This window comes from Cryptomeria japonica, chromosome 1 (genome assembly GCF_030272615.1).
Source record: "Cryptomeria japonica chromosome 1, Sugi_1.0, whole genome shotgun sequence".
NCBI classification, from domain to species: domain Eukaryota; kingdom Viridiplantae; phylum Streptophyta; class Pinopsida; order Cupressales; family Cupressaceae; genus Cryptomeria; species Cryptomeria japonica.
In genome coordinates this window covers 114,140,786-114,167,556 of record NC_081405.1, presented here as the reverse complement: position 1 = coordinate 114,167,556, position 26,771 = coordinate 114,140,786, and positions in this window count along the sequence as shown.

Below are 26,771 nucleotides of genomic sequence, written 5' to 3'. Positions count from 1 at the left end.
TATCCTACATCTCATTCTTCATTGTACTGTTTTCTTGTCTTAGCTTGTTTACCAGATCAGTAAGAGTTTCCTTTTCATCTTCATCATTCTGCATCTTTTCACAAAGTTCTCTTCTTTTGTTCCTTGCTACAATGAAATTTTCTTGAAGTCCTCGAATAATATCTTGTGCAGCCTTCAGATCATCTTCAAGTTTGATATTCTTCACCTTTTCTGCATCATAGTCTGAAAGAGCTGTTTCCAATTGCTTTCTTAAGTTTTCCATCTCTACCGGTGTCAAGATCTTCCTCAATCTATTAGGATTTTGAAAATAGAGGACCAGGCTCTGATACTAATTGTTAGGATTCCCAAAGATACTGAGAGGGGGGGATTAATCAGTATCTAACCAGTATATAAATTTACTTGAATTATAACATGAAAAGCACTTCAAAACTATGTATCGATAAACTAAAAATAATGTAGTAAAGAAGAACAACAACCAAAACATAAGAGACACACCATAAAAAAATATTTTAACGAGGAAACACGGTGTGGGAAAAACCTCGGTGGGATTTGTAACCCACAATATTCTCTTATTGGCCAATAAGAGAATATTACTATTTACAATAGGGGCCTGCACATGCAGGAAGGCCAAGTGCTTAGAGCTCACTGATCAGTTACAAAAGAAGTCTCACTGACTCACAAAAATGGATTTTACAAATCCAATGTCTTGCACTGCTTCAGATTAGCATCTACTATGCCAGATTCAGTACCAATTTAAGCTCTGCAATATGCATAATTCCTTATCCCAATAATTCGCACATTTGGTTTGCTATAATCTTTTCATATTTTGCATCCTAAATGATCTACAATGATCTCATACTTATATGAGTCATGTTACAATCTGCCAAGTTGGCTTACAAAAGATTTTACAATTAATTACAAAATATATTTATAAAAAATTCTTGTCGGCCAAGGTGCTGATAATCTTCTTTTTTGGTGTCGCTGATCTGTATGTCGGTGTAGAGTCCGTCAGTGTTGGTGCCTATGTCTGCCTATCAGTATCACATGATTGTAAGGTTTGTTGGCATTATGTGAACTGGTATGAGGACATAATGATATTGTATGTTGTCATTAATGTCAATATGTGTGAAGAGAAGAGAGAACTGACACATGTGTGAATTGATATATGTGCAAAAGTGAACCAGCATGATGAAAAGTAAACTAGCATGATGATATGAGAATTTGTTATGTGAAATTGAAGTGGTATGTTTGTTGAAGATGAATCAGCATATGGGAACTGGTTCATGGAACCCTTGTGTGACTACCGGTTGGTAATGTTAGGGTTTTTGGTTGGAGCGCCTCAAGCCTGTGTGACTCAATCGATGATCTTTGTGTGATGAGTTAGCATGGTAATGGATAACTAATCATGTTTCCATGTAAGCCCTGTGTGCATGAAGGATCTTGCATAAAGAAGGCTATCCCTATCTACCTCAGGAATGTGTGAAGTTTGTTAAAATGGTGATAACACGTGATGGGTTATTAACCACCATGAAATTGATGGATAATGGATGATGGAGACTGTCTTGAGATTGATTCAAGATTGTTGCATTTAACACAGTATGATTCAATGGTCAGGATTGAACCATTTGAATTGCTTAACCTAACAAGTTTAGGGTTTAGGGTTTTTGCTATCGACCTGTCTGTTTCCTATAAGGTTGATGTTGTATTTCTTTTAGAGTTGTTGGTAAAAGTTGTATGTGTGTATCCAGGGGAAGTGATACATGATTCTTGCCAGACCAAAGGAGAGAAGAGATACCTACAAAGTGAATGTGCAGAAGGTGAAGAGGAGCCAAAGAAAATTTGCATTAGCATTGAGTGTTGTTACCAGATCATTGTAGTTCCTATTGATCTTTAACCATTTCAACAGTTGTGAAATCCCTTAATAGGGTAGCCTTAACTAGCTTGATACAAATCCTTTAACAGGGTAACTCGAAGTTATTGAGTTCTGGGAAGCTATAGAGCTCCGGAGATCCTTTAGATATTGAGTTCTTGAAATCCTCTAACAAGGTAACCCTAACTGGGTTTAACCCATGACCAGGTATTGTAGCCATCCCTTAACCGGGTGATCCCTAATAGGATCGGTTCCTAGCAGGACCTATTGTAATGTCTTTAACCGAACAAGGCTCCTAATAGAGTGAACTTCTAAAGAGATCAAAAGCAAGCTTGTGGGTATTCATCCCCATTGTGGTTTTTCCTAGTTGGGTTTCCACGTGAAAAAATAAGTGTGTCATGAGTGGTGCTTTTATCTTGTGATGTTTTGTTATTTCCTATTAAGCATATGATGGTTCTATGTTTTATGCCTATCAGTAAAACATGTTGAACTAGTTGTGGAGAAGATCAGATAATAGATTACCTATTCATGCATAAGGGTTAAATGGTAGTGTTGTTTTAAGTTAAGTGAAAAGCTAAGTGATCAACTGGTTAATGCTTGTCTCAGACACTCTTGGCTTTACCGGTTGTAGTCTGTGTTGAACTGGTATCACTGTTTACCAGTCATTTGAAGTATCTGTTGTCAAACCGGTTTAAGACTATGTTTTTGTCTGTACTGATTCACCCCCCCCCTCTCAGTACTAGTTTGGTACTATTCATTCATCATTGAGTTATCAATTGGTATCAAAGCAACCTCCAAGTCCTCTATGTTGTAAGCTTAACCGCTTGAGGGAAAGATTCTATTGTAATGATGAAGAGGGAAGGTCCAAAGTTTAATAGAGATAATTTTAGTATATGGAAAGATAGAATGAAGATATACATCAGAAGTATGGGTTCTCAACACTAGAGCTATGTTGAGAATCCCTATGTTTCCCCTACCGTTTCTCTCACTGATGACCAAAAGAGAGAGATACAGGAGAATGAGAAAGTCACGGAAGCCCTAATCAGTAGTTTATCTAACATTGAGTTCATTGATGTCCAAGATAAGGTAAATCCCAAAGAGATATGGGGTGCTCTTGAAAATATCTATGGAGGTGATGAGCATGTAAAACAAGCTAAGGAAGAAAGCCTTAGAGGGAAGTTTGAAGATATGTGAATGGTTGAAGGTGAAAGCATTCAACAATATGGCATTAGAATCAAAACTATTGTCAAAGATATCAAAAGTGTAGGTGGTAAAATGGAAGATGCCACTGTGGTAAGCAAAGTCCTGAGATCCCTATTGCCGGTCTATGCAATAAGGGTTATTTCTATTTAGGAGTTGAGATCAATTGACAAGACTAAGGTATCCCTAGACTCCATCATTGTAAAGTTGACAGCCTATGAGATGAATAGTTTTGATGGTAGTGTTCAAAAGATAGAATCAACTTTTAAAGCCTCTGCTATATCATCCAGAAAAGGAAAAGAAGTAAGCACCAGTGATGAAACAAGACAGGGTAGAACAATGGATGATGAGGAGTTTTTGATGGAATTTGAAGCTCTTCTTGCCAGGAAATTTCCAAAAGGAACTGGTAAATACAATGGTAAGCTCCCTTTGAAATTTTTTTCTTATAACCGGATAGGACATATTGCTATGAACTATCCTAATAGTGACAACAAGGATAAACCAGAAAGGTTCAAGAAATTCAAAGGAGGAAACCGGAGAAACTATTTTCTTGCAGTTGATGAAGGTGTCACAGATGAGGAATCAGAAGATGAAGAGAATGAAGACATTGTGTTTGTTGCTGTAAAGGAAGACATGTTAGACAAGAAGGCTCGTGTCTCTCACTTTGATAATGTCAATGAGTGGATTATTGACAGTGGTTGTTCTCACCATACAACCAGTGACCGGAGCAAGTTTTTATCTCTAGAAGAATATGATGGTGGTGTGGTTCATTTTGGTAATGATGCACCATGCATGGTTAAAGGAAGAGGGTCCATCTCTCTGAATGGAAAGAGTAGTGTTGAAAATGTATATTGGGTTGATTGTCTTAGACACAACCTCTTGAGTGTTTCCCAACTGAATTATAATGGTCTCACTTTGGAATTCAAGAATGGAGTATGCAAAATCGAAGGAAAGAATGATGAACCGGTGGCCACAAGCATGCAGACCAAAGGTAACCTATTTCAATTGAATGCAAATGTAAGTACATGCTTAATGGCTAAATGTGATGATAGCTAGATATGGCATAGGAGACTCTGCCATATAAACTTTGATAACATTGTAAAGGCTAGTAAGATCAAGGTAGTTAGAGGATTGTCGGTGCTGAACAAACTGGAAAATACCTTGTGTAGAGAATGTCAATTGGAGAAAATGTCTTTGTCAACCTTTAAAGGTAAATCTTTCACTACTGACAACTTGCTTGATCTTGTGCATACTGATTTGTGTGGTCCTATGAAAACTAGAAGTGTGCAGGGTGATAGGTACTTCATGATCCTCACTGATGACTGCTCAAGAATGATGTGGGTCACATTCTTGAAAGATAAGTTTGAAGCCTTTGTGAAGTTCCAAGCTTTCAGAGCATTAGTGGAGAAGGAAAGCGGTAAAAGGATCAAGTGCCTCAGAGCTGATCAAGGAGGGGAATTCACTTCTGATGAATTCAAAAAGTATTGTGAAGAATTTGGCATCAAGAGGCAACTGTCTGCCCCATGGACTCCACAATAGAATGTCCTAGCAGAGAGGAACAATCGAATAGTGGTTGAAGCTGCAAGAAGAATTTTGATTCAAGGGAAGGTAGCTCACACCTTTTGGAGAGAAGCAGTGAGCACTGCAGTCTACACAATGAACTGGGTACTCATCAATAAAGGTAAGGATAAAACTCCTTATGAGTATTGGACTAGTAAGACACCTATCGTTAGCTACTTCAAGGTTTTTGGTAGCAAATGTTACATCAAGAGGAGTGCAAGTTTGAAGCTAAATATGATGAGGGGATATTCCTAGGATATTCCACCAAGAGTAAAGCTCTAAAGTGTTACAACAATAAGACTCAGAGAATTATGGAAAGAATCAATGTAAGAATTGATGAAACCTCTAAGAAAACTAAGGAAACCGGCAGTGAGAAAGTGGTAAATGAACTGGCTGTTACCTTCTAGGAACCGGTTGCCAGTCAACCAAGTACTAGTAAGTGTGTTCCCACACTGATAGATGTAGATGCTGATAGTGATGGAGAAGAAGATGAAGGAGAAAAGCAAGAGAAATCTGTCAAGACCATTCCTTGGTATGTAAAGCTGAACCATGATCCTAACTAGCTCATAGGGGATAAGGATGTAGGAATCCTTACAAGAAGGAAAATCAGAGAAAACTCATGCATGATCTCTGAATTTGAGCCTAAATCATTCAAAGAGGCACATAAAGATGAAGACTAGATCAAGGCAATGGAAGAGGAACTTGACCAGATAGAGAAAAATGGCACATGGTCCTTGGTACCTAGACCATAGCATAAAAATGTTATTGGTACCAAATGGGCTTTTCAGAAACAAGCTGAATGAGGATGGCACAGTGATTAGAAACAAAGCTAGATTGGTGTGCAAAGGATATGCTCAAGAAGAAGGAGAAGACTATGGAGAAACCTTTTCTCCTATAGCCAGATTGGAAGGAGTCAATATGCTTCTTGCATATGCAACTTTTAAAAGATTCAAGGTATATCAAATGGATGTAAAATCTACATTCCTAAATGGTGTACTTGAAGAGGAGGTGTATATAGAGCAACCAAATGGGTTTTCCCTATCTGAAGATAGTGATATGGTATGTAGGCTACATAAAGCCTTATATGGTCTAAAGCAGGCACCTAGAGCATGGTATGAATGTCTGCATTCCCATCTTGTCAATAATGGATTTGAGAGAACAAGTGAAGATAGCAATATCTACTTGAAGTCTGAAGGAGATCAGATCCTGATCTATGAGGTTTTTGTTGATGACATTATCTTTGGTGGAGATGACAAGATGAGTCATGAGTTTTCTGATGAGATGAAGAAAGAGTTTGAGATGCCACTCATAGGGGATATTAAGTTCTTCATTGGAATGTAGATCCAGTAGATGAAAGAAGGAATCTTTATCACTCAGTCCAAGTATGTCGAAGAGGTGTTGAAGACCTTTGGCATGGAAGATAGCAAACTGGTTGGTACACCGATGGTGACTGGTTGCAAATTATCCAAAGAGGATGATTCCGCATTGGTTGATGAGAAGGAATATCGGTCAATGATTGGTAAGTTGCATTATGTAGTGCACATCAGACTAGATATTGCACATACAGTTGGCATTACTACAAGGTTGTAGAAAAATCCAAGAGAATCTCACTTGGTTGCAGTCAAGTGAATTCTTAGGTAGCTGAAGGGATAGTTGATTATGGATTGTGGTACCCATACAGCAATGATTTCAACTTGAAAGTATTCATAGATGCTGATTGGGCAGGTAATGTGGATGACCGGAAAAGCACAACCGGTGGTGCATTCTTTCTTGGTGATAGACTGGTCTCATGGATGAGTAAGAAGCAGAGTTGTATCTCTCAGTCTACAGTAGAAGCAAAGTATGTTGCAACCTTCATGAACTGCACTCAGACAATCTGGATGAAGCATGTATTAGATGGCTTCAAAATTCCTGTATTTGAACCGGTAAGTATATTTTGTGATAACACAAGTGCTATCAATATTTCAAAGAATTCGGTTTTACATTCTAGAACCAAGCATTTTGAGCTTACGTATCATTTCTTGAGGGAAAAGGTTCAAAATAAAGAGATTGCACTAGAGCATGTTTCTAGCAAGGAGCAGTTAGTAGACATATTCACCAAGCCTCTCCCAAAGGCTACATTTGTGCATTTAAGAAGTGAATTGGGGGTACTGCCCCTTCAGGAGGTGAACTAAAAGTATTTGCTCCACATCAGTCAGGTATTACATAGTCATTTTTTTTGTTGATTGATGTGTTGAAGGATGATACTCCTCAGGGGGAGTAGCATAATGGAACAGGGATGCTTGTGCCTCCACTTTGGCATTGTTGTCAAAGGGGGAGAAGATGTGAAGCGGAGAAATATCTTTGTTTATTGCCATCAATGCCAAAGGGGGAGATTGTTGGCATTATGTGAACTGGTATGAGGACATAATGATATTGTATGTTGTCATTGATGTCAATATGTGTGAAGAGAAGAGAGAACCGACACATGTGTCAACCAGTATATGTGCAAAAGTGAACCGACATGATGAAAAGTAAACTGGCATGATGATATGAGAATTGGTTATGTGAAATTGAAGCAGTATGTTTGTTCAAGATGAACCGGCATATGGGAACTGGTTCATGGAACCCTTGTGTGACTACCGGTTGGTAATGTCAGGGTTTCTGATTGGAGTGCCTCAAGCCTGTGTGACTCAATCGGTGATCTTTGTGTGATGAGTTACCATGGTAATGGATAACTGATCATGTTGCCATGTAAGCCCTATGCGCATGAAGGATCTTGCATGAAGAAGGCTATCCCTATCTACCTCGGGAATGTGTGAAGTTTGCTAAAATGGTGATAATGCGTGTTGGGTTATCAGTCACCATGAAATCAATGGATAATGGATGTTGGAGACTATCTTGAGATTGATTCAAGATTGTTGCATTTAATGTAGTATAATTCAACGGTCAGGATTAAACTATTTGAATTGCTTAACCTAATAGGTTTAGGGTTTAGGGTTTTTGCTATTGACCTGTCTGTTTCCTATAAGATTGATGTTGTGTTTCTTTAAGAGTTGTTGGCAAAATTTGTATGTGTGTATCCAAGGGAAGTGATACATGATTCTTGCTAGACCAAAGGAAAGAAGAGATACCTGCAAAGTGAATGTGCAGAAGGTGAAGAGGAGCCAAAGCGGATCTGCATTAGCATTGAGTGCTATTACCAAATCATTGTAATCCCTGTTGATCTTTAACCATTTCAACAGTTGTGAAATCCGTTAACAGGGTAGCCTTAACCAGCTTGATACAAATCCTTTAATAGGGTAACTTGAAGTTATTGAGTTCTGGGAAGCTATACAGCTCTGGAGATCCTTTAGCTATTGAGTTCTTGAAATCCTCTAACAAGGTAACCCTAACTGGGTTTAACCCATGATTGGGTATTGTAGCCATCCCTTAACCAGGTGATCCCTAACAGGATCAGTTCCTAGCAGGACCTATTGTAATGTCTTTAACCGGACAAGGCTCCTAATAGAGAAAACTTCTAAAGAGTTCAAAAGCAAGCTTGTGGGTATTCATCCCCACTGTGGTTTTTCCCAGTTGGGTTTCCACGTGAAAAAACAAGCGTGTCATGAGTGATGCTTTTATCTTGTGATGTTTTGTTATTGCCTATTAAGCATATGATGGTTCCATGTTTTATGCCTATTAGTAAAACATGTTGAACTAGTTGTGGAGAAGATCAGATAATAGATTACCTGCTCATGCATAAGGGTGAAATGGTAGTGTTGTTTTGAGTTAAGTGAAAAGCTAAGTGATCAACCAGTTAATGCTTGTCGCAGACACTCTTGGCTTTACAGGTTGCAATCTTTGTTGAATTGGTATCACTATTTACTAGTCATTTTAAGTATCTATTGTCAAATTGGTTTAAGACTATGTTTTTGTCTGTACTGATTCACCCCCCTCTTAGTACCGGTTTGGTACTATTCATTCATCATTGAGTTATCAAGGTTGCCATCAATGACAATACCTTCAATCACCTACATTTTATCATTGGAGTGTGCATTTGCCAACAATTCTCTTTTTTGTTCTCCAGGTGCTCAAGAACTCTTCTTTGAATGCAATAAGGGTAAAAATGACATAGTAAAACTCACTTTTATAAACTTGACCCACTTGATTAATTTCTCAACTAATAGGGTAACAAACCCTAATATACCGCTTAACAAAACTTCCCAATATTGACAAGTATATAACTGGTTGACAATCTTTTGAAAAACCGATAGTCAATGATATCAAGAATTCTCACAAAACAACTCAAAATGAAAAAATCTTTTACCACATATTCTTCAAGGGGTTCAGAAGTAGATTTACCACTATTCTCCCTTTAGGCCTATTTGAAAGACTTAATTCATTGGTGCAAGATTCTCCACACTAGGTGAAGGGATAGATTCTTCTGTAGGCTTGTCCTCTCTCTTCTTCTTCTAGATTCTATTCATCTCCTCTCTAGTTTCCTCGACATTGACCTTCTATTTACCTTTCTAATCTTTAGAGTGGATAGTCAGTTTTTTCTCCAAGGTCTTACATTACCTCTTCTAGTTATCCTTCTACAGTTCATAGCCACATATCCATAATTATTAAAAATGGCGCAAATCACATTTGTTACCTTTTCCATTTCATATAGGCTAAACCGGTTGACATAGGGTTTCTACCAGTTCATATTTCCCCAGTTGTCATAGGCTCTTCTCCAGTCACCATTAGGTCTTGGATTCATGTGAGGTGCCAGATTGTTTGCTCCATATCTGCATTCAACTGATCTATGTCCATACATTTTGCATGTAAAAAAATGACCTTCAAATCTTACATACCTAGCATTTACATTATAGCCTTTGTTCTCATTAGGTCTGATTCTACACATATTAGTAGTATGTACATGTTTATGAATGATAAAGCATACGGGTTTAAAATCTTTCTTACTGGTAGGCTTGTTATCCTTAGGAGCAATTTTACCTTTGTGCATGTTGCTCTTGGTACCAAAAGATTTTCCTTTCTTAGATACATTGAAATCTAGTCCAAATGTGTCACATTTCATCCTCTGAGATAGGATCTTCTCATCCAACATAGAAGAAATCTTATTGAACTTTTCAAGATTCCCATTAGCCTTAGTGAGATTTTTAAGATCTAGCTGCAGTGCTTCTTTCTCTTCCTTCTCTTCATGCCAATGCTCATGCAAATTTGCATTCTCTTGTTTGATCTTAGCGATCTCATGATCCCTTTCTTTGATTAGATCTTCAGTTGCCCTTCTTTCTTCAAGCTCTTGTCTCATATGGATTGTTAGGGCTTCTATCTCTCTCCTCAGATTTAGCTTTTCATCATTCAATTTTTCAACTTCTTCAGCCAATGCATCAATGTTGGCCTCATTTGAAGAACTATTATCAGATATCTCCAATAGTTGCTCGGTCAGTTCTCTCCTTTTGACTTGTGAAGCTCTAAATCCGACCCTTAGGATTTAAATCTCTTCCTTGGTAGCATCAAGAACTCTAGCCATCTCTAAATAAATCATATCCCCCATGGTGGCTTTAGGGTTTCCTTCCAAGAAATTAAACCTTAAGGAAGTTTGGCTTTGATACCAATTGATAGGCTTATAAAGCACTAAGAGGGGGGCGAATCAATGACAACAAAAACAATACCACTTGAAACAATGACCGATAAAGACAATTAACCAACTTACTAAATTCTATGCATGCAATCCAAAATGATATTAAAGCATCCACAACAAGTAAAATATTCACCATAACACAAGTGTTTATACATGGAAAACCCAACTAGGAAACACCACAGTGAGATGGGACTCACAAGTTAACTATTTGCAATTATAGGTAACTAGCCAGTTATGATCTACAAAGGTGCTCTGCTAGGAGCAAATCCTATTAAATATCACAAAGCCCTGTTAGGAGCTATACCCTGTTAAAGGTAGTACCCTGTTAAGATTAACCTTCATAGAGGATTTCAAACCCAAACTAATGGATCACCTAGTTAGAGGATTTGTGCAATGAATCTTGTTAGAGCTTCCTTGGTTAGGGGATTTGACTTTCGTAATGATTAGAAAACAATAGGTGGTGTGATCTAGAAGTAGCACATCTTTCTTAAATAGGTCCTCTTCTGCTCACTCAAAACTGCATCACCGACCTACTCTGCAATGCCTTTAGTAAATCACAACAACTTAACACTTCTATCTCACATCATGGAAATAGTTCATCATAATGTCATTATATAAACATTAGATATCATGTAGGCTTAGTAACTTCGTCATAATTTTATAGGTCCAGTGTATCTGGACAATCTAACATAACACATCACAGATAGTTGCCAAATTTGTCAGTTAGGGATAACTCATCATGACTGGTGATAACTCATCACACAATTAGTGAAACTGGTTGGAACACCAATACCGGTTAAGAGTTAACCTCTTCCAATTCATAGACCAATTTTTCTCCAATTGCTTCCTTGTTGATCTCTGCTGAATCTCCAAGTTGGTGTCATACCATTCTTACATATACTGATTGTCTACATATATCGATTAGACACCCTCAAAACCATTTGAACTTCTCTATACATATAATACCGGTTTCTCAATATAAAGACTAAGCCAATTTTGAACATATGTGTGTGTATCCATGTGCCATCAATGACAACACATGAAGTCATCCATTACAATCCTCATCAAGTCAACAAGGTCTTCACTAGGTCTCGACCCCCATCTTGGGTTACCCTGTTGACCTCTCTCGACCCTCGACCCCCATAGAAACCAAACCAACCTTTTAAAGGGACAAGATTGGTGGACACCATTCCAAGCCTTCTCTACTTACCCAAAACCTATACAAGTGTTTGCAGGTAAGAGAGGAACAAAAAGTTATCTTTATTAATGTAAACTAGCTATCCACCCAAGTTCATTAATTAAGTTTTCACTTGATTACAAAACTCCCATTGAGTTACCCTGGCAACCACTTTGGGTCCTGGCTCCGAATGAAAGCCACTCCCACTTGACTTGCACCTAGGAATCCAAAATAAAACATAAGGCCATGACACCCAAAACACAATGTGACAAGGTTCTAACAATAGCAAGACTTAGTTCACTTGGTAGGAAATGCTAAAAATCTAGATGGTTCAAAGCAACAAGGAACAAAGAACCCATGAAAGACACCAATCTCATTACATTCAAAGATGAAGAGAACATGCACAAAAGAAATCTAGCTCTTTCCTAGCCTCTGGAAGCTAGAAGCATTTTAACATGACCATGAATCCATAATAAAATACAAGAGAAAGCAATAACAGGGTCTCATATTGCCAAGCATAAAAGAATGTAATCTTAATTAAGACACCAAGAGAACATAATCTTGTCTATACAATAATTAATTCAACTCATTATTAATTTCAATAACCCAAATTAAAAACCATCATAACTCATTCCATTCCTATTAATAGAACAATAAACTAACATCCCATTAATCAAACATTTAAAAAATAACGTTATACACTATTACCATTAGCTATCACAACTTGATCACCAACGTATCACAAGAAGGAATCCAAAGATCAAATGACAAAGTATACATATTAATAGTACTAATCAAAAGCTTAACCATGTGATAAATAACATATGTACAAGACTAAATACATTTACTTTCTCCAAGATATAACTAATTTACAAATAAATCTATGTTTGACAAAAACACATATATTTATCATGCACTCCATATCTCCATAGCCATTAATCTCAATACTTATAATTTAATCTCTTATATCTAGCTATAATTAACCAAAATATAACCTTGTTATCATTTATACTATCTTATCAAAAATTAAACTCTATTTTTTCAATTTAAATATATATATATATATATATATATTTTATCTACTAAATTACCCAACATCAACAAAAAAATACCAAAGTATTAACATTGGTTAAGTGATATATTGAAAAGGAATCAACTTTCTAAATTAAAGACAACACTTCAAAGCGAGTCAAAAGGTAACGAAGAAAATTGCGAAGCAGGTGCTTTTCATCCGCACAAGACGGAAGGATGGATTTATTACAGTTGTAAATTAAAGGTCAAATAGAAAAGGGTTTAGGGTTTCTGCAATATCTGCGCACTTTGGTGTCTTTAAATGCAATCAAGCAGCTGAAAATGGAGCAGGTCTACTGGCAGCAGAAATCTATTGCCACGTTTGGTGTTGGCGTGGCTGGCTTTTTGCAAAGGAGATCAGATTAAACTTATCACTGCCATGAGGATAAACTACCCATGAGATAGATAAATGGAGTATTGCCGAGGAATAACGGCAAAAGGATTTAGGAAAATAGCATGCATATGAAGGTTGTTCATACAACATTTTTCTCCAACATTTTGCATACTACATACGACAATTTGCAGAAGAACATGGGAAATTTTGGAGTTACAAGAGTATCAATGGTTTATTTTTTTACATTTAATATGTATATTTATTCACTTCCTTTAGATCTGTAGTTTGCCTTAGTCTTGTTTTTGCTTGAAACCCTACCATATAGACTTCTGGCATAGAAATGTTTGGAATCGACAAGAATGAAACCATAAACAAATTCCCTACCCTGGTTAAGGCCTGGCGTTGAAATAGAATACCATCTTGATTGAATTTTCTATCGAGAGAGAAAAGGAAGTAAATCCACCTAGAGAATGAATGAATTCAAAAAATTTTGCACACCCAAATTGTTATTCTTCCTCTACTTTTTAGGACACCCAGATGAAAATTGGATGCAATCAGGCTAATTCTGGCCTTCACAATTTAGGGGCTAAGCCTTACAAATATATCTTTTAATTCACAGCACCTGCGCGTCAACTTTGGTCTTAATGATCTTTTAAAGATTCAGAAGCAAAAAGTGCAGTAAATTTGGTTTTGTGCAATCCAGATCTTTCAGATTTTAAAAGTGCTCTACATGGACAAATCTAGGGGTATTGGCGTGTGCACTGGGAAGATCAGTTGCATGTCCCACAACTGGTCTTCATGAAGGGCAAATGGTTAGATATGGCAGCACAAAATTGGTTGAGGGCAGACTTACGAAATTTCAAACCAGTCTCTAAGTATTTTCGGGGTTTTTTCAGAGGTCCAAGCAGTGGAAATTGGCAGAGTATGGATAGATCTGGTGAAGGGCATCAACGATTTTTGCATCGTAGGCATTTTGGTTAGGGCCTGCAGCAAAATTTTATCCCAAATCATTTAAAGGGACTTTTGGGTAAATGATCTATAGAGCTGGGAGGAAAATTGTCCTATAAGAAAGTTGTGAAGTTTTCATCTATAAGTGAGGCAATTAGGGCTTCTTGGTTGAACACTGGTGAAATGATGATGGACAAACAATCTAATAGTAACCCGCCTGAGTTATCTTCATCACATCAAAGGGGGGATAAGGTAAGGGAATCTTCAACATCATGAAAAGATGATAAGGTAACTGAAAATCAAACCAGCTTTGATTTAGGAGGTGGGTCTTCACAGGTATGGGCTCTTGTTCCATGCATTGATTTACTTGATTTTGTTGTGGATTTGAAAGCTTTTTGTTTGCATACACATGCTATTTTTGGGGAAATATGGGGGGATGCAACTAATTTATCTAAATTTCATCATAAATTGCAGAAAAAGTGGCCTGATATGCGTTATTTTCAATTGCTCTCTACAAATGGATTTATTATTGTTTTCAACTTTTCTTCTGTTAGGGATGAAGTTTTAAAATCTTCACATTATTGGTGTGGTAAAAATTTAGTGTTTGTTTCAGCTTGGAAACCATTTTATGTCTCTGCTTGGTCAAGCTTTAAATTAGCTCCTTTTGTTAGACCCAATATGGAAAGCTAATGTATTGAGAGGGGAGGGGCGAATCAGTACTTCAAATCCTTTCTTGAACAATATCTTTACTGTTATGCATAAAATAAAAATTGTTGTAACATAATATAAAGCTAAAACAAATAAATAACAATCATACATGATTCACTCCATAACACATATATTTTGGTTACGCAAAAACTCTTGGTTAGAGAGAAAAACTGCGATGGGGATGACACCCACAACTTCACTACTGCAATAATAAAGGTTGCTCAGTTAGAGCTACATATTTAGCTATTTTTGATAGCTTACCCTATTAGGAGTATCAAGATCTGTTAGATCTACCTTGCTAAAGGATTTTACAACACTTAAACTAAAATTTGCACCTAGTTAGAGGCTTTACAATTTATAGACTTTGTTAGAGTCTTTTATCCTATTAAAGGTTTCTCTTACAACTTCAAAATATTACAATAAAATCATTACAAATATCTATAACTTTACATCTGAAATGTTATAGTAGATTCTATGTGCTAAAATAAGATTACCTTGCTTATAGCATACCTCGGTAACCCATAAAGTAACTCGGTAAACCCTTCTGTTTACTCTGTTCTTTGATTGTTCTCTGAAATCTTTCTTGGTGACCTCTGTGTCTCTGTAACAGTCATAACACTCTATGCTTCCTTATCTTTTTCACATGTCTTTCTTCATACACTGATATATATCTTTTTTTTCTCCTGTTTATCCTTAATCCATGCTGTATAAATAGATCTCTTATGATGGTGATCTGATTCATTGCTTCGATCTTAAAAATATGATTTATTGAATGAATAACTATACAAAATATTTCATTGGTTAAATGACCTCGAAATCATACAAAATCTTGAGGTGCAATTTCCAATGTGATAACAGTTCTATGTTCCTCGATCTTGTAACACGTTTCTATATGTATGTCCAGGTTGAATAAATCTGGTACCACATTTCACTAGGTGTATATCAACTCGATGTATCATCTTTGCTGCTCAGTAAACATGGAATGATATTCAGTATACAGCTCGGTGTATACTAGGCTCTGTGACTACTTTCTTCTATAACCAACTATTCTGTGCATACCGACTGAATATTTCGATAGAGGTAACTGACTAGAGTATATAGAATGAATTTGGATATAAAACTAATGGCAACTTGATAAGTAGTAACAATCTCCCCTTTTGACATTAGGTGAGATGTTTGACAAAACTACTTTCAAAGTCATAACTCAAAAATCTATATACTTACAAAATTTGACTAAACAAATAGTCTATACATTAGTCAATGAAATAGTATATTTAGATATACTCCCCTTATCAATATATTGTACAAAACTCTGAGTTTGTATGCTCAATGATCAATTTTCTATGATAACTGCTCGGTTCACTAGTCTACTCTTTGTTCCCTATCAAAATTGACTCTGATTCTGTATTTGAATACTTTGTTTTTCTTGGTATATACTCCCCCTGTATACTACACTCCTTTTTGTTTGATACTTTGATGCTTTGATGCTATATCACTCCCCCTTTTTGACAAACATCAAAATTTAGTTACCATTCGGTGGTGGCAACTGGTCAAAAATGGATTTGTACTTTGTTTGTGCATCGGTAAGAGCAGCAGAGAGGGCATTCTTGACACTATCCATTAAAGAATTTTGAGCTATAATGTCAAGTAACAGTGAAATTAATCCATCTAATGTGCTTCCCTCTTGTTGAGTGGATAGGGAGGTGGCTTTGTTGATCTTCTCTTGGACGGATGAAAGAGGAGGAAGGAATAATGTTTGAAGTGTCATTATGTCCATCCTTATCTTGTGTTCTTCATTTCTTAGTTCCAATTGTTGAGCCATGAGCTGTTGTAGCTTGGTATAAAAATTTTGAATGGAATGTGGCTCAGTGGTCAACTTACTTAAGAGATCGGTGATCTCTTTCTCAATTACTTTTGTTTTATTTTTAATGTCCTTAATGAATAAAGAGAATGTACAGAATTTCTAAAATAAATAAAGAATGTGCTTGAGTTGAGGGGTCAACTCAGTAATAAATTTGACAAGTTTAACTTTGCCAATAGCTATAGCCTTCTATACCTCTTCTATCATCTTAGCAGTGAGCTCCTTGTCCATCAATTTGCTCAAATATTCCGATGCATCTACTCCGGATGTCTCTATCTTGGTTAGGAGTTCATCCAATTGAACATGGATGGTTGCATCAGTTGTCACTGTAGCTTCACGTAGCATATCAGTTAAGAGTGCTTTCACCTTCTGAAGTACTTTATTTTTCTTTTGAATAGCCATTTGCTTCTCTTGTTCGGCTTTGGCTTTGCAGAGTTCACTAAAATCAATGAGTTCTTGCCCTTTTAATTTAGATATATCGACATTTGGCAACACTATTGGTTTTGACAAATCAACTTTGGAACTATGTTTCTTCATTTTCTTTTCTTTACCTTTCACCAATTGAACTAAGACAATGGCTTGTGAGGCTTGATGACCCTCAGTAGGTTGCTTGGTAGAGGCAACACTTTGGTGGTTACTTTAGCCTCTGTAGTGTCCTTTGGTGTCTCTGAGCTTGGTGTCTCGATTGCAACATTGTCAATGCTAGAAGGAGCTTGAGATGTCTATTCTTGAGAAGTTCCTTCTCCTACTGTAGACTTGTGACCTTCGGTGCCTTGCTCCGTATTCTAAGGGGCCTCGGTTGAGACAGGTTGATTGACTGGAGGATAGGGCTGAACTTGTTCCAAAACTAACTCACTGGATACAAGTTGGGCATAAGCGTCCCCTTCTATCATTTCCTATTTAGGTGCCTCTGCATCCATGATATCTTCATCTACTTGTATGGTGTCAGCAGGGTCTTGCTCGGTGACATAAGGATCTTGCTCGGTGACATCAACTATTTCAACTTTATCTTGCTCACCAGAATCCTTGATGTGAAAGATTTACCCCATTTTTCCTTGGTCTCTTTCTCTACTTCTAGATAAAGTCCATTCATCAATTTTAAAGCTTTTTGCTTGACTAGGAAGTTTTTGTGGTAGTTTGTCAAATTTTCTTTGATTTCATCTACTGACATGTCTGGAAAGAGATGTACCAGAGTTCTTTCTCTAATCTATTTTTTTGAGTCCATTGCATATTTCCACATGTTATCAATATGCACATACAAATCTTTTGGAAGAGAATTAGATACATCCAATGGGACCAATCAGAATTTCAGAAGTGTACAGATGACAGATTCTTCTATTTGTCTCTTTTCGGCATCATTTCTAGATTCATACTTAACATATCAAAATGATCCAAATCCACCATATTGTTTCAGATTAGCACAAAAATTTTCAACACTATGTACATTTACCTTCTTGCTCTTGACAATCTGAAATTTGCTTGCATCTTTAGATTTGGTGTCACTAGACTCTTTTGCCAAAATGAGTCTTTGAGTAGATTTCTTGTAAGTTTTTGTTACCTTGGGTGCGGCAACACTCTTTGGTTTCTTACTTGGTGAAGCAGCTGATGCTCTTGTATTAGGTCACTTTGCTGGAGGAGTTGGTGTTCTCTTTGATGTATCCTGTTTCTTTCTTTTCAACACTTTTCCCTTAGGCAATTCAGTGCTCAGTGTAATAGCTACCTCTTGGGCTTCAAATTCCTCTTTGGTAATGGCTATAGTGCCTTTGACAGGTGTGGAGGAAGAATCTTCTCCAAATTTCTCCGTTAATGCCTTTATCATCTTTTGTTGCTTTCCTTGTAGCTTTGGGTACTACAATGCTCATTTTTACTTTTTCCTTCACTTCTTCATATGTTCCATACCTCAGCTCGATAGCATGCCTTGGTAATGTTAGAAAAGCATCTATTTGCTATTGTGTGATGTCAAAACCAATCTCATAACCCATAGGTGGCAAAGATTGAGTTCTCAGTTCCAAAGCATTCACATAGAAATAGTCAATGTCCACTTCAAAACATATGTCATCCTTGTATTTTTCCACTAGCTTGGGTGGAATCCAGTACCTATTATGCATCCTTTCCTAAAACTTGCTAAAGTAATCATCCATAATATCATTAAAGCTATCACCTAGATGTTTGATGTAGTCATTGATTTGATGGGTGATTGGTTGGTGTAGCTCCCAGACTACTTTACCGACTGATGGAAAGAATTTTTCAAAATAGAAAAACATGCAAACTAACAGTGATCCAAACTTCAGTGTATTGGCTGAATTGTTCTTCTTTGGCTTCCTTCTGGTGTTCAGATTCTTAAACAGGTTTTTCAGCAATACCTCACAGAAATCAATTTTCATTCCCTTTTTCACAATTTTGTATGCTAGGTCTATTGCTGCACAGGGTACACTGTTTTCCCTTGCTGATTGGAAGAAACAATAACCAATTACTCTAATGGCAAACTTTAACTCTACATTAGTGACATTGTTCAATTTCAGTCCTCTACAATCTGATTCTACTCTGGTTAAACTGATCAATTCCTTCTATGATATCATTTTCTGAGCTCGAGCATGATCATAAATAGGGTAACCGGTGATCAAATGAGTGATTTCCTTGGAGATCTTAAATGGTTGCTCTTCTAGCCACATGAAGTCATCATGAACTTTTCTTAGAACAAACTTAACCCACTGGGGTTTGAATACATAGGGATAGGTTAGGGCTTCAGTTAGTCCCTTGATGTTAATGTGCTCATACTTGCTATCCTTTTACCATTGGTGCACAATTCATCATATGTGTCCTTGATTTCAACATGACCTAGTTCTTCAACTAGACATTTGGTGAAGAATCTAACATCCTCAACTAGCAAAACCTTATCCGGAATGAGTGAAAATGCAGTTTTGTCATCTAGTTTAGATGCAATTTTTGGAGTTGAAGAGTATTTTAGTGAGGGCTTTTCGATGTTCTCAACAACAACGGGATCTTGGATCTTAGGTGCCATTGCAGATTTCAGATAAGAATTAACAAAAGATCCTTTGGGTTTGAATATTTTCAAATGGTAGACACTTCACACTTAGTAGATAATAACAACTTGATATGATTGGTAAACTATCTTAATAATGCGTTGAGATTGATGTAAATATGTTGAAATTCACTCAGGAGGTGGTTTGATCACCTTGGAATCACTTGCTCTGCTCTCTTGAAAACTTGGTAAGTGTAAAATGACCACGTAAATGTTTCAAGTACACAATATACCTTATCAGGCTCTGTGCAAGTTAGGTTAAAAACATTAAATGCACTCAGTTCCACTAAACTTTCTTTTCCTTTTTGCGCTTTAACTGAGTAACCAAACTTTCTTCATTTACCAACTTGACAGGCTTCCTGTATTCACTGACTTGATAGTCTTCCTGTATAGTGCTCCAAAAGACTTTGATAGAATTTCAAACTTTCTAATGCATCTTTAACTATGTAGATTTTGAATTAAGTGCATGATAAAATATGAAATGTTAGGATTTGACCTTTGAGATAATGCAGTCCCTTCATACCTTTACTGATTAATTTGGAATAGGTGCACCTAACTCAATAGGTAAGGTGGTTTCTTTATTTGACACAATTTCCTTCTTTTTCCAAATCATCTAGAGTTTTCTTTCTATCTCTTCAATATCTCCTCTTGGTGGATCTCTGTAATCTCCAGCCAAGTGTCCAACTTTGTGACAATGAAAACATGCCATACCAGGATTTCTCCATGATCTTCGATTTTTCATTCCAAACCTTATTAAACAGTTGGCACTTATGTGTCCATATCTTCCACAACATTCACACCATATCCTTGTATTGTAATCCCATGGTACTATAGCATATTGTCGGTAAGGATCTGTGTGAGTTCGGTAGCTTCCAGTGTTTGCTCGGTGTGCATACCACATATAGTTATTTTGCTTATACCAACACATCTTGGTACTATGTCCATATCTATTGCAATTTTTACAAAATCCTTTGAATTTTGCCTTCTGATAATTGCTAGCAGACTTTGTCCTACATTGGTTAGATGTGTGACCATAATTATTGCAATTGTGACAATAACCATTAAACTTTGTGACATTCGGTTTCTTACCTTTTCTGATTGGCACATGTTAGTAGTATGACCTTGATTTCCATAGTATTTGCAAATGGGCTTCTTTCTTTTGATGATCTTCTTGTTTCCAGCTTGTTTTGATGATTCTCCTCTCTCAGTAGTATGAACTCCCTTCTCGGTAGAGTCTTTTCCTTTGTAACTGAGTCTTGCATCTTTGTTGGGTCTTCTTGTATTCAGTTGCTCATCCAACATCTTTGATGCTTCATAAGTCTTCTTCAATGTTTCCTTGGATTTCTTCTCTATCTCAAGTTCATTGGTCAACCTTGATACTTCAAGTTTCAATGCTTGATTCTCATCATCTTTCAGATTTTCTTCATGATGTGCATAATCCAATTGATCTGATAGATTTTGTTGAATACCAGTTAACCTTATTTTTTCATCATTTTTTTCAGATACTAATGCTTCAAGTTGTTGTTTCTCTCTTTCTAGATCTCTTACTTTATCCTCAGCTATCCTCAATGCATCAAGATTTTCAGTCATTTGTGTGCTGAAATGTTCATGTTCTCTTTTCATTGCTTTTAGCTGATCAGTCAGTGCTTTTTTCTTTTCTTTCAATATTCCAATCATTTCATCAGTCTCTTCAGATATACTATTCTTAGATGATGTCTCAATTTGTTCCACCAGCTCTTGAGAGTCCTACAAATCATCAAACAATCTTCTTCTAACTTTTAAAGATTTTTGCATTTGTCTTTGCATGTTTGCAATCACTTGATTAGCATGATCCAACTCTTCTTGCAGATACACAATCCTTTGAGATTGTTTATAGCCTTCCATTGATAAGATCTTTTTCTTCAGGTTGTTAAACCCTTTTCCAAGATTCAAGCTCTGGTACCAATTGTTACACCCAATATGGAAAGCTAATGTACTGAGAGGGGAGGGGTGAATCAGTACTTCAAATCCTTTCTTGAACAATATCTTTACTGTTATGCATAAACCAAAAATTGTTGTAACATAACATAAAGCTAAAACAAATAAATAACAATCATACATGATTCACTCCATAACACATATATTTTGGTTATGCAGAAACTCTTGGTTAGAGAGAAAAATTGCGGTGGGGATGACACCCACAACTTCACTACTGCAATAATAAAGGTTGCTCGGTTAGAGCTACATGTTTAGCTATTTCTAATAGCTTACCCTATTAGGAGTATCAAGATCTGTTAGATCTACCTTGCTAAAGGATTTTACAACACTTAAACTAAAAGTTGCACATGGTTAGAGGCTTTACAATTTATAGACTTTGTTAGAGTCTTTTACCCTGTTAAAGGTTTCTCTTACAACTTCAAAATATTACAATAAAATCATTACAAATATCTGCAACTTTACATCTAAAATGTTATAGCAGATTCTATGTGCTCAAATAAGATTACCTTGCTTATAGCATACCTCGATAACCCATAAAGTAACTCGGTAAACCCTTCTGTTTACTCTATTTTTTAACTATTCTCTGAAATCCTTCTTGGTGAACTTTGTGTCTCTGTAACAGTCAAGACACTCTATGCTTCCTTATCTTTTTCACATGTCTTTCTTCATACACTAATGCATATCTTTTTTTTCTCCTGTTTATCCTTAATCCATGCTGTATAAATAGATCTCTTAAGACGGTGATCTGATTCATTACTTCGATCTTACAAATATGATTTTTCGAATGAATAACTATACCAAATATTTCATTGGTTAAATGACCTCAAAATCATACAAAATCTTGAGGTGCAATTTCCAATGTGATAACGGTTCTATGTTCCTCGATCTTGTAACACGTTTCCATATATATGTCCAGGTTCAATGAATCTAGTAACACGTTTCACTCAGTGTATATCAACTTGGTGTATCATCTTTGTTGCTTGGTAGACATGGAATGATACTCAGTGGATAGCTTGATGTATATTGGGCTCTATGACTACTTTCTTCTATAACTGACTATTTTGTGCATACCGACTGAATATTTCAATAGAGGTAACTGACTAGAGTATATAGAATGACTTTGGATATAAAACTAATGGCAACTTGATAAGTAGTAACACCTTTCTAGTTTGTCTTGCCCAAATTACCATTTGAATTTATGGACCCAGAGGTTTTGGAATAAATTGGTAATACTTGTGGTTCTTTCTTATCATCAAGATTTGAGTTTGTGGAGGGGGAGGTTTTAGTAAAAAATTATGTCTTGACCAACCCTAATAATGTTTTCCCTCAAACCTATATCATTAAATCTCATGAGGGTATTTGGAAACAACCAATTAATAAGTTGCAGAAAGACTTTGGTGAAACTTCCTTGCAATTGGATGCTCCTTTGCTTATGGATTTTTCAAAATCCTCTGTTCTGGATAAGGCAGAACATTGCTTGGGTAGTAACGATAATCCATTTCTGGATAAACTATTAGTTAATGGTTCCACTGGGAAACCTCCCACTACTTTTGAGGTTAACTAGGCTATGAGGGATGTTGGGAAGCAAGAGGTTTATGTTGTGTCTCATGATCTGAAGTCTGTAGGGTTTATTACAAGTAAGGATAAAATAGTAGCTCACCAAAATATTGTGGTTTCGGGGGATAACAATGTGGATGATCTGCTTCCAAATCTCACTTCGTCGAATTCCTTGGATAAGTCACTAAATGATGGTGGTGGGAATCCTATTTGTCCTGTGAAGTCAAAAGAATACTTAGAAAGTTGTCAGGGGATTGGTTAGATTTTTGTGAAGAATGATGGGGTTGTTTCAGAGTCTAATGTTGGGGTTTCTTCTCTAGGGTTTCTTGATGATGCTATCCTTGATCAACAAGTCAAAGAATTGGTGTCTAATTCTTCACAACATGTTGATGTGGATGTGGATAATAACACCACCTTAGGAAATAATATTTAGTTGGGGGACATTCCTATTATTGTGCTAGATGAAAATCTGGTTCACCAAGTAAATGATTTTTTTAAAGATCATGAGCATCAGATGGATAAGGACATTACGAATAGTGTTATCTGTTCCATTGAGAATGACTTGGGAGGAATTAAATCGACCCTTCCTATTTCTGCATCTACTAACCCTTTTGAGATTTTGGCCTCATTAGAAGTGGGCATCATAGATAATTTAGCCATGACTTCTCCTAAGTCAAGTAAGAGTTTACCAATTGTTCAAACTACTCTAGTTAGGGCTTCATCTGTGGTTTCTCCTAGTAGGGGTAGGCCTCCAAAGAATTGAAAGACTCAATTAGAAATTGATGTTAGGATTCAGAAGACTTTGTCTCTTTCTCCTGGTGTTGGGAAAGGGAAGCATTCAATTTCTCTTGGTGACACTATGAAAGGAAGTGGTACTCCTAAGGGAAAGAGGAGTAAGAGGTCTATTATTAGTCCTCCTGTGACTAGGTCAGAGATTGTGAAGTGTAATATTCAAAGTAGTTTTGGAGAAGAAAAGTCTTTTTCATCTAAAGGAAAGAGGGGAGCCTCAATCTCCCCTCGAGAGCAATGAGAATTATATCTTGGAATGTTAGGGGCTTAAATTCCCCTAACAAGAGGCACTTAATTAAGTCCCAGATGGACTTAGTTAAGTGTGATATTTTCATGTTGCAAGAGAAAAAATTGTCAAAGGAGTCTGCTAAATTGGTTTTTTCTTCTTGGAGAAAGTGGGAATTCCTCTCCTCTCTAGCTTGTGGTGCACTAGGGGGTTTGGCATTGCTTTGGAATAACTATAACATTGAGGTTGAGCTAGTTGCTTCACTGTAAACTTGATGTTGGCCTTAGTTAAAAGCAAGCTTTCGAAGGTTAAGTTTTGGCTTTTTAATATTTATGCTCCTTTTGGTATTCAAAGGAAGACTAAATTATGGGGAGAACTTAAGAGGATTTCCTCCCCTTTAAGGCATGGTCCCTTTATAATCTTTGGGGGGGATTTTAATGCTATCACTGACTTGGGAGAAAAGAAAGGAGGTATTATTCCTAATAAAAAAATTATGGAAGACTTTGGGATGTTCATTAAGGACATGTGTCTTTTTGATTGTCAATTTCAGAATGGGATTTTCACATGGACAAATTGTTGGCATTATGTGAACTGGCATGAAGACATAATGATATTGTATGATTGTCATTGATGTCAATATGAGACATGGCATGAACCGGCACATGGAAGCATTCTATCACTATCGGTTGGTAGATAGTTTCCACTTCAGGATTTCCAGTTGGAGTACCTCAAGTCTATGTGACTCAATTGGTGATTCTTGTGTGATGAGTTAGCAGTATAATGGAGAATAGATCATGTTGCCACATAAGCTCTGTGCGCATGAAGGATCTTGCATGAAGAAGACTATTCCTATCCACCTCAGGAATGTGCAAATCTATCAAACAGTGATAATGTGTGATGGGTTATCAGCCACCATGGAATCAGTGGAAAATGGATGATGGAGAATGTCTTGAGATAGATTCAAGATTGTTGCATTGAATGCAGTATGATTAAACGGTCAGGATTGAACTGCTTGAATTGCTTAACCTAACAGGTTTAGGGTTTAGGGTTTTTGCTACTGACCTATCTGTCTCCTATAAGGTTGATGTTGTGTTTCTTTCTAGGGTTGTTGGCAAAAGTTGTGAATGTGTATCCAAGGAAAGTGATACGTGATTCTTGCCAGACCAAAGGAGAGAAGAGGTACCTACAAAGTAAATGTGCAGAAGGTAAAGAGGAGCCTAAATGGATCTGCATTAGCATTGAGTGTTGTTAACAGATCATTATAATTCCCGTTGATCTCTAACCACTTCAATAGTTGTAAAATCCCCTAACAAGGTAGCCTTAACTAGCTTGATTCAAAATCCCTTAACAGGGTGGTCTTAACCGGCTTTATTCAAATCCCTTAACCGGGTAACTTGAGGTTAATAAGTTCTGAGAAGCTATAAAGCTTAGGAGATCCTTTCAGCTATTGAGTTCTTGAAATCCTCTAACAAGGTGACCCTACCAAGTTTAACCCTTAACCAGGTATCCCTTAACTGGGTGATCCCTAACAGGATCAGTACCTAGTAGAACCTATTGTAATGTCTTTAACTAGACAAGGCTCCTAATAGAGTGGACTTCTAAAGAGTTCAAAAAGTAGCTTGTGGGTATTCATCCTCATCGTGGTTTTTCCTAGTTGGGTTTCCATGTGAAAAATATGTGTGTCAGGTGAAATGCTTTTGTCTTGTGATGCTTTGTTTTACCTATTAAGCATATGAAGGTTCTATGTTTTATGCCTATTTATAAAACATATTGAATTCACTGTTGTGAAGATTTGATGATTAAGTTTACCTATTTATGCATGAGAAGATAATGATACTGTAGTATTGAGCTAAGAGGGAAGCTTATTGAGTGACCGGTTCATGATTGATTGAGCTGTACTAGATGTTACCGGTTGCACTCTATTTTACCAGTATCCCTATTTGTCAGTCATTTGGAGCATTTTCTATCAAACCGGTTTTGGACTGTATTTGTGTTTGTACTGATTTACTCCCCCCTCTTAGTACTGGTTTGGTACTAGTGGTTCATCATTGAGTTATCAATTGGTATCAGAGCACTCCAGGTCCTCTGTGTTGTAAGATTAACCGCTTGAGGAAAAGATCCTAGTCAAATGATGAAAAGGGAAGGTCCAAAGTTTAATAGGAAAAATTTTGGCATATGGAAAGACAAGATGAAAATATTCATCAAAAGCATGGGTGTTCAATGCTGGAGTTATGTTGAAAATGTATATGTTGTTCCTACCGGTACTCTCACCGATGACCAAAAGAGAGAGATACAAGAAAATGGGCAAGTCATGGAAGCCCTCATCAGTAGTCTATCTGACATTGAGTTTATTGATGTTCAGGACAAGGCAAATCCCAAAGAGGTATGGGATGCTCTTGAAAATATCTATGGTGGTGATGAGCATGTAAAACAAGCTAAGGAAGAAAGCCTAAGAGGGAAGTTTGAAGACATGTGAATGATTGAAGGAGAGACCATTCAATAGTATGGAATAAGAATCAAAATGGTTGTTGGAGAAATCAAGAGTGCAGGTGGCAAAATAGAAGATTTCACAGTGGTAAGCAAAGTCCTAAGATCCCTGTTGTCGGTCTATGCCATAAGGGTCGCTGCTATTCAGGAGCTAAGATTAATAGACAAGTCTAAGGTGTCCGTGGACTCCATCATAGCCAAGTTGACAACTTATGAGATGAATAGTTTTGACGGCAGTGTTCAAAAGACAGAATCAACTTTTAAAGCCTCTGCTATACCATCCAGAAAAGGAAAAGAGGCTAGCACTAGTGGTGAACCTAATCAGAGATGAGAAATGAATGATGAAGAGTTTCTG